Genomic DNA, 13,724 nt, shown 5'->3' on the forward strand with positions numbered 1-13,724 from the left:
CTTTGCTTTCTTCTCTTCTTTCCTTATCATGTAACATAAGATGTATTGATTTAATATCATAGTATTTAAGTATTGTTAATTTTCTGGTATAGTATTTAAGTTCTTGGGTATCAAGGAGAAGATAAAATATCATTCAAGGACTTACGTCTTCTTCTGGGGAAGGGGATGAAGCATCTTTTTTTTCTCATCTCTGTGAGTTCACATCTTCATATACTTTCTTTTCCACAAAGTCTTCTCTAATTCCTTCCTGCCTGTCTAGAAGTAATGTCTCCTTCCTTCAATTTTTACAGCATTTAGCTGATAACCCTTACATCTTTCTTTTTTTTTTTAATCGATCTTATCTCATGAGACTTCAACCTTCTCCCAGGCGTGATCTACTCAAACTTACATGTGGCTCCTAGCACAGTGCCTGTCACATGGCAGATATTCTGTAAATATTTGTTGATTAGTAGAATAAATGAATGTCTGTGGACTTGGCAAGCAGGTTGTCAGGGAACCATATCTGATGCCAGGTTTCCCATAAAATGGGCAGCTGTGCTAATTCATTCTAAGGTGGGGAGCTGGTCACACAGGGTCATCGAGATGGGCCCTGAGAGGTCCTGCCCATATGACTAGCGAACTGCCTCGCCTCTGAGACCCAGTTTGGACCACATCTTCTCTCTGGAAATGTTTTTTGTCATGAGTCCAAATGTAATATTTTCCTTCCCTGAACTCAGAGCATGAATTTTTATGTGATCTTTCTGGTTTACCTTCTCAATTAACTGACCAAAGTCTGGTCTTGCCTGTCTCATCGAGAAAGACTGATGTGGAAGTTGAACTCATGTTTAATGCCCCCGTGGGATGGTCAGCTTCTTTTCTTATATATTAATTTTTTATAAAGCTATAATTGACACATAACATTGCATTAGTTTTCAGTGCACAACATAACGATTTGAGATATATATATAGATATAGAGATATATAGATATATATATATATACTGTGACATGATCACCACAATTAGCTTAGCTACCATCCATCCCCATATGTAGTTACGTTTTTTTTCTTGTGACGAGAACTTTTAAGATCTACTCTTTCAGCAACTTTCAAATATGCAATACAGTATTGTTAACTATAGTTACCATGCTGTACCTTACATCCCCAGGACATATTTGTCTTTAAAAAAGTTTGTAACTTTTGCCCACCTCTCCCCATTTTGCCCATGTCCCCACCTCCCCAGCCCACTTCTGGGAGCCACCAATCTCTTCTCTGTACCTATGAGTTTGTTTTTTTTATGTTCCAAATTTAAGTGAGATCATACAGTATTTGACATGTCTGACCTATTATTTCACTTAGCATAATACCATCTGTGTGGTCGCAAATGGCAAAATTTCCCTTTTTTATGGCTGAATCATACTCCCGTATCTATATGTACACACCAGATTTTCTGTATCCATTCAGTAGGTCAGCTTCTTAAGTTCAGGGGCTTGGCATATTGACATTTGATTCCCTCAGTTTTCTGACCCTTTGTACATAGCAGATGCTCCACAAACATTTTTGGAAGAGGGACTAAATGCAGCCCTAATCCCACCTCTTATGTTCCCAGAGAAACACTCTTATGATACACCCCCCGCCCCAGGCTAAGTTTTAATGTCCGCACTTATATAGCCAGGAATTGTAGGTTATTGAAGTCATAGGGAACTAGGAAGAAATCAGGACTGATGGGAGACTCTCCACCTGCTTCTGTTTTGACCTTCCAAGTGAGTTCAATCGGGCCTGGGGATTGGAGGCACCTCTGCTTAATTCCACAACAAGACGTATTGAATCAAACCTCCAACAGGACTTAAGAAACAGTCATCAGGGTGGGGTGAGGGTGTAGTTTACAAAACTACATGACAAAGTCTAGTCCCCTCAGAATGAAGATGCAAAGGGTAAGAGGGGATGCAATTAAAATCTATAATATTCTTTAGTTCATCTAGGTCTCTGTTAAACATTTCTTGCATCTTCTTGATCTTTGCCTCCATTCTTTTTCCGAGATGATGAATCATCTTCACCATCATTATTCTGAATTCTTTTTCCAGAAGGTTGCCTATCTCCCTTCACTTCGTTGTTTTTCTGGGGTTTTATCTTGTTGCTTCAGCTGCGACATAATCCTCTGCCTTTTCATTTTGTCTAACTTTCTGTGATTGTGGTTTTCGTTCCACAGGCTGCAGGATTGTAGTTCTTCTTGCTTCTGTTGCTCTGAAGGCATTTCTGTTGCTCTGAAATCTTGAAATAGATATGGAAAGAAATGGCATCAAGTGTTCACGATGAGCGATTGCACCAAGTGCTAAAATCTATAATATTGTCGTTGCAGACAGTTAACCCAGGATTATACATCAGATTTTGAAACTGGTGCTTTGGGGTCCCTTTGATCTTGAATGAGAGGTTTTGTATACAGAGAAGTAAGTCCTACTTCATAGACCCATGATACATTCAGGAAACTCTTCTCTCTTGAAGAGGAGAGAAGCGGGGGATATAAATGGATTCCAAAGCGGTAAAGGAGATTCGTGAATCACAAATATCTATCGGGAGCAGGTGGAATATATTCCATGTCTGAGGTCGCCGTAATGGTGAGGAACCTGGCTGAGTCCCAGAGGCCTCCATGAAGAGCAGAATGCTGGGCCAGGGGGAGCCTCAGAGACCTGAGACAGTCGGACAAATTCTCCAGCCCAGAGCAGACCTCCCTTATTCTGGCCTAGCGTCCTGAAGAAGCAATGTGAAAATGATGACCTAGTGCAAGTTGTCCTCTAACTTCTTGGGGAGAAAGAAAGATGAGAATGTAGGAACTGTTCTGCATTCCTGACAGCATTTCACCTTCATCTGCCCTCTCCCTTCATATGTGTCACCGTGGTCTGCTGACCAAACTAGTCTTGACAGGAGAGGCCGTTTGCTTTGTAGTGACAAGAGTTTTTCCTCAAGCAATTAGAAAACATCAGGTGGAAGGGAGAAGAGGTGAGGACAGCCCAGGGCCAGGGGGAGTTGCTTAGGGAGTGACAGGCACTGGGACTCTCCTCTGTGCCCCACGAGATTTGGGGGCAGATGCTGTGTTCACGGGCTGGATGCTCCCTATGGGGGTCTCTGTACGTCACCAGGAGGCCGAGATCAGGCTACGTCTCCACCCCTGACTGCTTTTGCATTCATTATTCCAATCATATAACACCTTACTTTATTTGTGCTGTTGCATATGCATTAACTCTACGATCATAGGATCTCAGGGTAAGGGGAACTGGAGAGCGGTATGGTAGGCTGAAAATTGGACCCCCAAAGATGGCAGGTTCTAAGCCTTGAAACTTATAAATGTTACCTTATTTAGAACAAAAGGGTCTTCGCAGATGCGATTAAGTGAAGAATCTTGAGCTGGGGAGATTATCCTATATGATCAGGGTGGACCCTAAATGCCATCACATCTATTGTTATAAGACGGAAGCAGAGGACAGATTTGGCACACACAGAGGAGAAAGCCATGTGAAGACAGAGGCAGAGATGAGAGTGATGTAGCCACAAAACCAAGGAACACCAGCAGACACCAGAAGCTGGAAGAGGCAAGGTCTCCCTTAGAGGTTCTGGAGGAAATGATCTTGATTTTGACCCAGTAATGCTGATTTCAGGTTTCTGGCCTCCAGAACTGTGAGAGAATACGTTTTTCTTGTTCTAAGCCACAGGAAGCGAATACAAGATGCCACTTACTGCAGGCGAGTGTCCGAATGTCCCACCCATCCTTGATGGATGTCTTCCCCAGTAGCCCCTGCTTGAACTAGTACCTTCTACAGCCATGCATTCCACAGTCAGAGAGTTCTGACAGTCAGCGTGGTTCTCATGAAGTCTGTAATTCAACCCATGGGTGTTCAGCCACTCCTCAGCATCGCCTGTGTTCCCCACGTGCTTTGACATCTGCTGTTCTTGATGGGGAAGTCAAACTGTCCTTGATGGGGAAGCGATTTTCATTGTACTCCAAAATGGTTCTTAACTCTACTGCAGCTTAGAATCAGTCTACTTCTACTTCTGAGAGTTCTCAATGCGTCTTTTCCCTCCAGTTTTCCCGCCATCATCAGCATGAAAATCGCGATAATAAAAATAGTATCGTTTTGCATTGTCATTATGGTTTGACGTTTTTGGAGATTTTTTTTTTTTTTTTTACCATCTTGAGTAAGGTAGCTTAGTGAGCTAAATTAGTCCAATAGAAAAATATGGAAAACGATGTGCAAGGAGGAGGAATGACATAGCCCAGGTCAGTAAGTAATGAATGTAAAGCCATGATGACATCCAGGATCCCTTCAAGTTCATCATGGTCTACACCACTGGGATCCAAAGTGGTGTGAATGCAGTCTAGGGGGTATGGGAAAAATCCGCAGAGGTGTAGGAAGAAAGTACTAGAACTTCCTCATTTCTATTTTTAATCTAAAATTAAGAAGAAAATTGAACTTTGCTAATATTTGACAATAGTACATGCATCTAATTTATGAATAAATGAATGTCACATATGTTTTCAAATCTTCCACTGATGGAAGTGTATACTTTTTTAAAAGTAGGGAGATTGCTGTTCTTCCCCATCCTGTCCCTTTTTAGACAAAACGGATGATTTGAGGTTTGATTCAGGATGATATTTACGCATGAACGTGTGGACACAAATTGGTAGGTGATAATGAGATTACTGAATTAGTCTAGTTTAACTCATCATCTAGTAGGGGAGCCAGACATATAAACAATGGCTAATATACAATGCACATAGACGCAGAGAGAGATGGAGGGATTGACTTTTGAAAAATTAAGATACTCCGCAAAGTTTGTGAGGTGTGATGGAATCAGCTGACTTCCCTGGCCCTTGGCCTCTGGTTTGTATCGGCCACTTTGTGCAGATGAGGAAGGCAGCAGAGGTGGCCTGAGGTCGGCCCTTGCTGGACCAGGGCCCACACAGTGTGATACATGGACACGTGACAGAGGTAGGCCATTTAGTACATCACTGGGCAGCCCATGCCCACTTCTCCTTAGCAAAGTGGGTTATTGACCAATTCCCCTATACTTTTTTAAAGAGATACCTGATGCAGTTTAAACTTTTCTCCCTACCAAATATTGCTCTCCAGAGTGTTCTGGAAATGCAGGAGAGCCATGCAGAAGGTGTGAGGGACGCATTTTGGTTCTGCAGACGTCAGACTCAGCTTGAATTTCTGCCTCTATTTTCTCATCTTCCCATCACTAAACCAAAACACAAAAGTCGCCTCACCTTCTATTTCAGACCAGCCTACTGGGGGAGTAAGTACTTATGGAGTTTCCTCTTCAGGGGCTCTTAACTGCTCTGTGCCTTACTTTCTTATCTAGAAGATGGGAGATAAAAATAGTACCTACCTCATTGTTGTTGTGTGGATTAAGTGATTTGGATGTTTAAATTGCTTAGAATAGTGTCTGCCACATAATAAGTGGTCAAAGGTGTAAGCTCATGTTATCATTGCTGTTTTGAAAGTGGCCGGTAAAGGTGTGGATCTAATGCTTCCTAACTCTTTCTGTCTGGTGGGGTGCCCTCTTCTAGAACAGGTGCCTGGATCACTCTGAACCTGAGCTCCTCAGACACTGAGAGCTCCAGTCTCTTTCCACTGCTGGTGTGCAACGTCCATAAAGACCCTCAGGAGTCCTTATAAAGTCCTTATAAAGGAGTCCTTATAAAGTCCTTATAAAGGAGTCCTTATAAAGATGTATTGGGTTGGCCAAAAAGTTCGTTTGGGTTTTTCTGTATGATCTTACGGAAAACGCAAACAAAACTTTTGGCCAAACAATATGGTCAGACTCCTCCCCTCACCCCTCTCCCCACCCCGGCCCAGGACAAACCATTGTCCTAGAGCAGGGAGTTCTCAAAGGTTGGTCCTTACTGACTTCTGACACTTCCACTGGCCTTTGCAGAAGCCAGAACACACAGAATTCCATCATAATTTTAGTATTGTTTCTGTTGAAGGTTTGAATCCTTTTTAAAATTCACAGACTGATTGTCACCACCTGCAATCAATTCATGCATGGTTGAATTTGTTCCTACAGCAATAAGCAGAAAAGGATGCTTGGTCCTGGAAGCATTTGCTTTTATTGAAGAAAATTTATGTCCTGAAAAGTATGGGAAATGGCTGCCCTAGACAGAGCGTATCTGAGTTTCACCAAGACATTTGGCCAGTTAATTTTTATATGGAAAAGGACTCATGGATAAACTGGAAGAGGATGGGCTGGATGCTAAATTATAATTAGGTAGATTTGTAACTGGATGAATAACTAGGCTCAAGGGAAGGTTCCCAGCCACACGCCACGGGGCTTTGCCACCAACTTTATTTTGTTCAAAAATTTTAGCAGTGATTTGCTGAAGCCAGTGCATGATGGAATCAGGATCCAAAGAGGTCTTGACAGGCTGGAATAATTAGGCTGAATCCAACAGCTGAGATTGAGCAGAAACAATTGTAAGGTCTCGCCTTGCCTCCAGACAACCAGCGATAGAGGCGTAGGAGGCGAAAAGCATGACCAGAGAGGGACAACTCTCAGCACAGGTGCAGATACTTGGCACTGTGTTGGACGTGGATCGGCAGTACCATGGAACCGTACTTCCGGGCTGTGCAATTAGAGGTGTTGTACCACAACAAGACAAGTATGGGGTTCAGTTCTGGCCTCCTGACCCTAAGGTCCCATATAGCACATGGGAAGAGAGGACCAGGATAGCAGCTGGACTCCAGATCATATTCTCTGATGAATCATATGGAATCGGGCATGCTTGCTTTGTAGAGAAGATTCCAGGAGATCATGAGCATTGTCTTCAAATACTTTAGGTTGCCACTTGATGGTTGAAGGGCTGTCATGCTGAAGGATTAAACAGTTTCTGGGGTTGTCCCTCAGGACTAGAACAAAGGTCAATGAGTGAAAACCCCTGCTGGGAAGGCAGAGTTTGATGTAGAGGAAGGAATGCCCAGCAGTCCACAGATGATTGGATTATAGTGGGGACACATCTTAGAACTCGGGAGTTAAGAGTTGAGATCTCTGGCCAAGATTTAAGGATAGGTTGTGTTGCTGATTTAAAGGTAGCTCATGCTTTTTTTTTAGATTCCAGATGTATACGTGACAAAGGTCATTAAAGTGTAATAGCCTGATGTCTGTTCATGCCCACGTGTAGTAGCCCCAGAACCTCATAAAAGCAAGGTCAGGATTTTTTTTTTCAGAGGTGAGTTTGGAATCAGGTAAATGCCTGAGCAAGTAACTCACTGGACAGCTAGGGGTCCTGCATCAAGGAGCGTGAAGGAAATGACCTTGAGTCAGAAGATTTGATGCCAGGATTTACAAACACCTCTTCCTACTTTAAAATAACATAATCATTACAAAATATGGTTTTCAACGGGATTACACCATCAAAGATTATCCAAATGAGCCAGCTCCCAAACCCTTCCCCACCTAACTCAATGAGTTACCCAGTCTAATTGGGGTGTTTGGACTTGTCTGTCCAGCAGAAGTGTCTGCCAAAAGTGATTTGTTTTGTTACCTTAATTGGCTTTGAATAATTTTCTCAGTAAAAGGTTCAGATGCACCTTGACGGTTTGTAGAATCTTTATAGAGAAAAACATGGTTTTCCCTTATTTTCTATTAACAGGAAGGCGTGTATCCAGCTCATCAATAAAAGCTGTTCAGAGTAGTTCAAATACACATTCAGGTTTACTCTACGAGTTAGACTTTTTCAGCTGCCAGAATGTGAAATGATATGGCTTTATTAACCTTCACGATGAGTCTGGAGGTAAGATGAGTTTCTGGCTGTTTAATTTAGCCACTCAAGGTGTCAGAGTTTTAAGTCAGCAACTCTCCAGTTTTCTTGGCTTCCTCTCATGGGCTGCCACGTACCTTATCTTCATAGGGCAGCGTCCAAAGCAAGGCATGTTCCCTTTTAAAAGAGAGGAAACCTTTCCCAAGAGACCACCAACTCTCTTTTCTTACATTGCATCACGTCATACCATTTTGAAAGATGACTACATGGCTTTGCAGATGTCAAAGCCTGCCAATTCATGCAGTCTGAGAGTTACAGCCTTAAAAGATTTCCTCTTTTTAATTTTAAAAAGATATTTAAATTAACATACAGTACAATTGACCTCTTTTGGGTGTACAGTTCTATGAATTTTAACGCATGTAGATTTACATAACCATTAACACATTCATCATACAGAACTGCTTGATCATGCCCCCTAAATCCTTTGTGTCTAAGTTCCTGAGAGATATTGGATCTAGGTTTTTTGTTTGTTTTTTCCTTGTAATGTCCTTGGCTGGTTTTTGGTTTCAGGGTAATGTTAGCCTCATAAAATAAGCTGAGAGGTGTTCCTCCCTGTTTTATTCTTCTGGAAGAGATTGTATAGAATTGATATTATTTCTCCTTAAATGCTTGGTAGAATTTGCCAGTGCAGCCATCTGGGCCTCAAGATTTCTTTTTCAGAAAGTTTTAAATTATGAACACAATTACTTCAATGAGACTATTCAGGTTACATCATTATATTCATTTTTGGTGAGTTTTGTATTATCTGAGAAATCAGTCCATTTCCTTTGTCTTTCTTGCTCGAAGTTTTTATATTGTATCTACCTACATTGAAAACTCCATCAGACATGTTTTAATTTTTGTTTTCAATCCTCAAACATTTTGTAAGGAACAAAATGGGGGAAGGATAGTCTATCTCATTTACCCAGAGATTTACCTTTCCTTCACACCTAATGTTCTAAGTTTCCCTCTGATGTAATTTTCTTTCTTTTTGAGGAATTTCCTTTGTCTGCTGACAAGGAATTTCTCTGCTTTTTTTTCATCTGAAAATTTCTTTGTTTTCTCTCCATCCCTGAGGATATTTTCACTGGATGTAGAAATACGAGTTGATGGTCCTTTTCTCTTAGCATTTTAAATAATGCTGTTCCGCTTCTGCAGACCTCCATGTTACATCATGAGAAGTCAAGAGTCATTTGAATTGTTGCTTCCCTGTTGGTAATGCATCCTTTTTCTCTGGCTGCTTTCTAGACTTTTTTCTCTGTCTTTACTCATCAGCAATTTGATTATGATGTATCTGGGCATGTATACGGAAAAACCCAAAAGAGCTTTTTGCCCACCCCAATATTTCTTTAAGTTTACCCTGTTTGAGATTCACTGAGTTTCTTGAATCTGGTGGTTTATTTTGATTAGCAAATTTGGGAAGTTCTCAGTTGTCACTTCCTTAAATGTTATTTCTTCTCTGTAGTTTTTCTCATCTCCTTTTGTGATCCTGATAGAATGGACAGTAATCACAGGAGAGGAGAAGGACCCATAATTTTTATTGATCTATCTTCAAGTTCATTGACTTTTTCTTCTATCTTTTCCATTTTGTTATTGAACTTATCTGTAGAGGTGTTTTGTTGTTTTCAGTTCTAAAATATCCTTTAGGTTCTTATTTATATCATCTATTTCTTTGTTGAAAATTTCTGTCTTTCCATTTCTCTCAAGAATATTTGCTCTCAGTTGTTGCAGTCTTTCTATAATGGTTTTGTTCAAGCTTTTTTCAGATAATTCCAATACATGTGTCATTGGCATCTGTTGTTTGTGTTTTCTTATGCAGGTAGAAACTTTCCTTGTTCTTCATATACTGAGTAATTTCGCATTATGCTTAGACGTTTTGAATATTATCTTATGAGACTCTGGGCCTTCTTTAAATCCTATGGAGAATGTTGATATTTTTGTTTAAGCAGGCAATTGGTTTGGTTGGGTTTAAGCCATTAGTTCTGACCAGCTTTCTTCGGGTTGTGGTTCCAATGTCTGTTCAGTTTTCAGAGACTTTGCAGGGCTATTCAGATCTGTTCTGCTTTCGCACCTCCCACTGGCCATTCTGGGATCTGAGTCGTGGTCAGTCCATTTTTCAGCTCAAAGTCTATGGTAAGCTGTTTAGGGTCTGCTGCATGAGCAGCGTGTGGGTGAGCCCAGGATTTCATAAACAGTATTATGGAGTAGCTTTGCCAAGCTCTTCACTCTCCCAGATCTCCCTGACACTTTCCAATTCTTTTCTTTTTTTATTCCTACAGCCAGAAATCTGGGTCTTTATTTGTCCCATTCTGTTGTGCACTTTCCATGCGCAGCCTCTTGGTCCAAACAGTGGAAGAACAGAAGGAGAAAACAAAATAATCAGAGGTGAAGTTTCTTTTCCCTCAGAGCTTTTAGGCACCTACAGGTTACTGTGGTTTGGGACATGAGGAAATGGAGAAATGAAAAAACCTTAAGTATTTCCCCCACCTTTCTGAGTATTGACAGACCCCTTTCCCACCCCTGAAGCCAACACTAGAGGGCCTCCTGGGGCTCTCACTGTCCACACCAGTGTCCACTTCCAGACTTTACACCATACGTAGTGCATCTAGCCTGGGAATATCACAGTAAGAATACAGTAAACTCTTTGCTGGTTTGGTGGTACTTCAAATTCAGGTCTTCTTCCCCAATTCCCCTGCTCTGTGTACTTGTCAGAATCTTCAAGTCGCTGCTGTAGGCATTCTGTCCAAGTTTCATAGCTGCATTCAGTGTAAGACATGGGGTGATGTGTCATTCTATCTACCCATAACCAGAAACCCTTGGAAAATTTACACAGAAGTTTTCTTCAGCCTGTGTGGTTAATTGAGTGTTCTATCACAAATGAAGTCACTAAATCTGAGCTATGGGGAGTCATGGTCTGTAAAATACTGAGTGAATGCCCTAGGACTCACCAGAAATAGGGATATCAGCTTTCATGAGTCTTTCACTGTTGGTACACTGTGAACATCTGGGTCTGTGACTGACAGCTCTTGTCTGAAATCTATTATAATTCAATTTTTTTTTGAAATATTGTGCCTATAATAAGATTGCAAAGCAAACTAATCTCCACATATGTAGTTTCTATTAAGTTTAGTCTGAAGTGCTGACTTACTGGATTTTTCTTTCAGGAAGTTTCTGTCAAAGCAGAATACTTAGAGAGCTCCGTAGGTATGAGGAATGTCAGGATTTTTGGCTCAATCTGTCCGTATTTCCTTGGCATGTGTTATTAAAGAAACCTTCACCTCTAATATTCTCACTTGAGTGTTGCTCTTATACACCATTCCTGTAGTAGTGTTGCTAAGGAAGAGACAGGGTTGGTGTCGGGAGGAAGCAATCCCTGCTGACCTAGGTTAGGAGGTCAAACTTGGAAGTACGTAAATGGAGAAAGATTCTGAAATCCATACATTGGGTGACATTCCTAAGAGTGGTTTGTTCATTTTCCTTGATAAATATTTTTTTAAGAGATCACTTAAAAGAAGTAAATTCTGCATGTTTCTTGTATATCTTGGAATTCTTTGAACTGTTTCATACACTTCTAAAGTTTCAGTTTAAAAATATATATGAAATTGGGCTTCCCTGGTGACGCAGTGGTTGAGAGTCTGCCTGCCAATGCAGGGGACACAGGTTCGTGCCCCAGTCCGGGAAGATCCCACATGCCGCGGAGCGACTGGGCCTGTGAGCCATGGCTGCTGAGCCTGCACGTCCGGAGCCTGTGCTCCACAACGGGAGAGGCCACAACAGTGAGAGGCCTGCATACCGCAAAAAAAAAAAAAAAAAAAAAAAAAAAAAAAAAAATATATATATATATATATATATATATATATATATATATATATATGAAATTGGATAGTCACAATCCAGGAAGCATAACATCTAGGTTTAAGTCCAAATTTAAAACCTTGAATCTTCAGTGAAATGGAAACATGTCAAAATGATTATACTTCCCCCTGTTGACGGCCATGTTTTAAAGCCAGATGGTTCTAGAAGTTGTTTATTTTTAACTCCTGTTTATTTAATGCAGAATGTCATAGATTCTTTCGCACGTTACTGTCCCTTGCATCATCTCTCCGGGTGACCAATGCTGGTGACCCACGTGGGGCAAAGGCATAATTTTCATAAGGACTTAGGTAAAGTTACTTCCTCAACTATTTCAGTTTAGAAGTCACTATCTTCCAAAGCCCTGGACCCTTGGCCTTCTGCCCAGTGTGTGGACACATGGTATGGAAACACCCGTGGGCATGCCCTAAAGAGTCCAGGTGGTTTCAGCCTTCATCAGCCCAGCAGCCACCCCACAATATTTACTCCTACTTTATATTTATAATCTTTTAATATATAAACTTTATAATATTATAATCAAGCTAATAATTTCTGGAAGTAGAACAGTCAAACTTATTATCATCCAAGGACTTGTTGGAGTGAGATGTGCAGCATATAGAGATATTTAATGTGCTGTGTTTTTTTTTTTATATGTCACATAGCAATGGGGCCCCAGAACAGCAATTTTCTATACAATTCTAATTTTGCATGAAATGATCTGGGTGGTGGTTGTATAACATTCTATATAAGATGAGTTGGTACCAAGGGACATCTTACTTCTGTATAGCTTGGAAAGCTATGGTACGTGTTCCACAGAGGAAGTCCTCCAGATTCAGCTGCATGCTTGGTCCAGCAGAACCGTTAACCCTTAAGAGCTATTTTATACGGCAGATACATAAAATAGTTCTTAAATTAGGAGTTAGGGATTAACATATACACACTACTATATATAAAATAGGTAATCAACAAGGACCTACTGTAGAGCATAGGGAACTCTACTCAGTATTCTGTAATAACCCTATATGGGAAAAGAATCTGAAAAAAAGTGGATATATGTATATGTATAACTGAACCACTTTGCTGTACACCTGAAACTAATACAACACTGTAAATGAACTATATCCCGATACAAAGTGAAAATTAAATTTAGAAAAAGGACTATTTTATATGGACCCCTAAAAGCCTTAAACAAGAGAAATAGCTTACTCTCTTTTTACAGCCATATTACACGCTCTTATAGAAACATTCAGACTTTCTGAAAATAGGGGATTGATTGAGAAAACTATGGGTCCCTGTAAGGTGTTATATGACCAATTACATTTTAAAGATCTTTAATAACATGTGAAATGCTCACAATAGGATGTCACATAGAAAGGACAGGAAAATATTATTTCAATTATTTTATTTACTTGCTTAGAAGAAAAGACTCATATGTTATGTCTGGGTAAGGTATTGATTTTTAATTTCCTATTTGTATTCTTTATTCTTTTCCATTTTTCATTAGTATAAATAATACCATGGTCAGCAACATGGTGCAGAGATATTTATCCAAATTTCTGATTAATTCCTTAGGACAGACTCCAGAAAAGAAATTATGGAATCAAAGGAAAAGAACATTAAAGAGGAACATTTTATCTAAATGGCATTGCCAAGTTAATATCCAGAAAGGCAGTGCCAAGGGCCTGTTGCCATCAATGGGGATGAGGAGTCTCAACAGACTGCACACTGTCTTCTCACTTAGAAATAAAGTCTTCGCGTACTGGGGATGTGGGAAATGCCATCTTATTATTGCTTTAATTTGCATTTATTTTCATACTATTGAAGTTGAACATTCCCACATGTTCAACAATCGTATTTTTCCTCTGTGAATTATCTATTTGCATCCTTTAGCATTTATGTCTTTTAATGAATTCCTTTGTATTTGAGCAGTATTACGCCTTTGTTAAATTCATGGTGTACAGTTTTCCTAGTTTATTGCTAAATATTTAATTTCGTCGCTGATGTTTTTAACATGAGGAGTATGTTATCAAGTATGTGAATCTTTACTTTTCTGCTTTTCTTGCATTGATTTGAAGCTTAGAAAAGTTTTCCCCCATTT

At 40.2% G+C, this 13,724-nt stretch overlaps 1 protein-coding gene across 4 annotated transcripts in view; it reads left to right on the plus strand.

Annotated features, from left to right (window-relative positions):
- The window catches only part of CALN1 (calneuron 1), a 495,446-nt gene that overhangs the window by 300,350 nt on the left and 181,372 nt on the right, over positions 1-13,724 (plus strand). The window lies entirely within an intron of this gene.

Source organism: Stenella coeruleoalba (assembly GCF_951394435.1).
Source record: "Stenella coeruleoalba genome assembly, chromosome: 15".
In the NCBI taxonomy this organism is placed as follows: domain Eukaryota; kingdom Metazoa; phylum Chordata; class Mammalia; order Artiodactyla; family Delphinidae; genus Stenella; species Stenella coeruleoalba.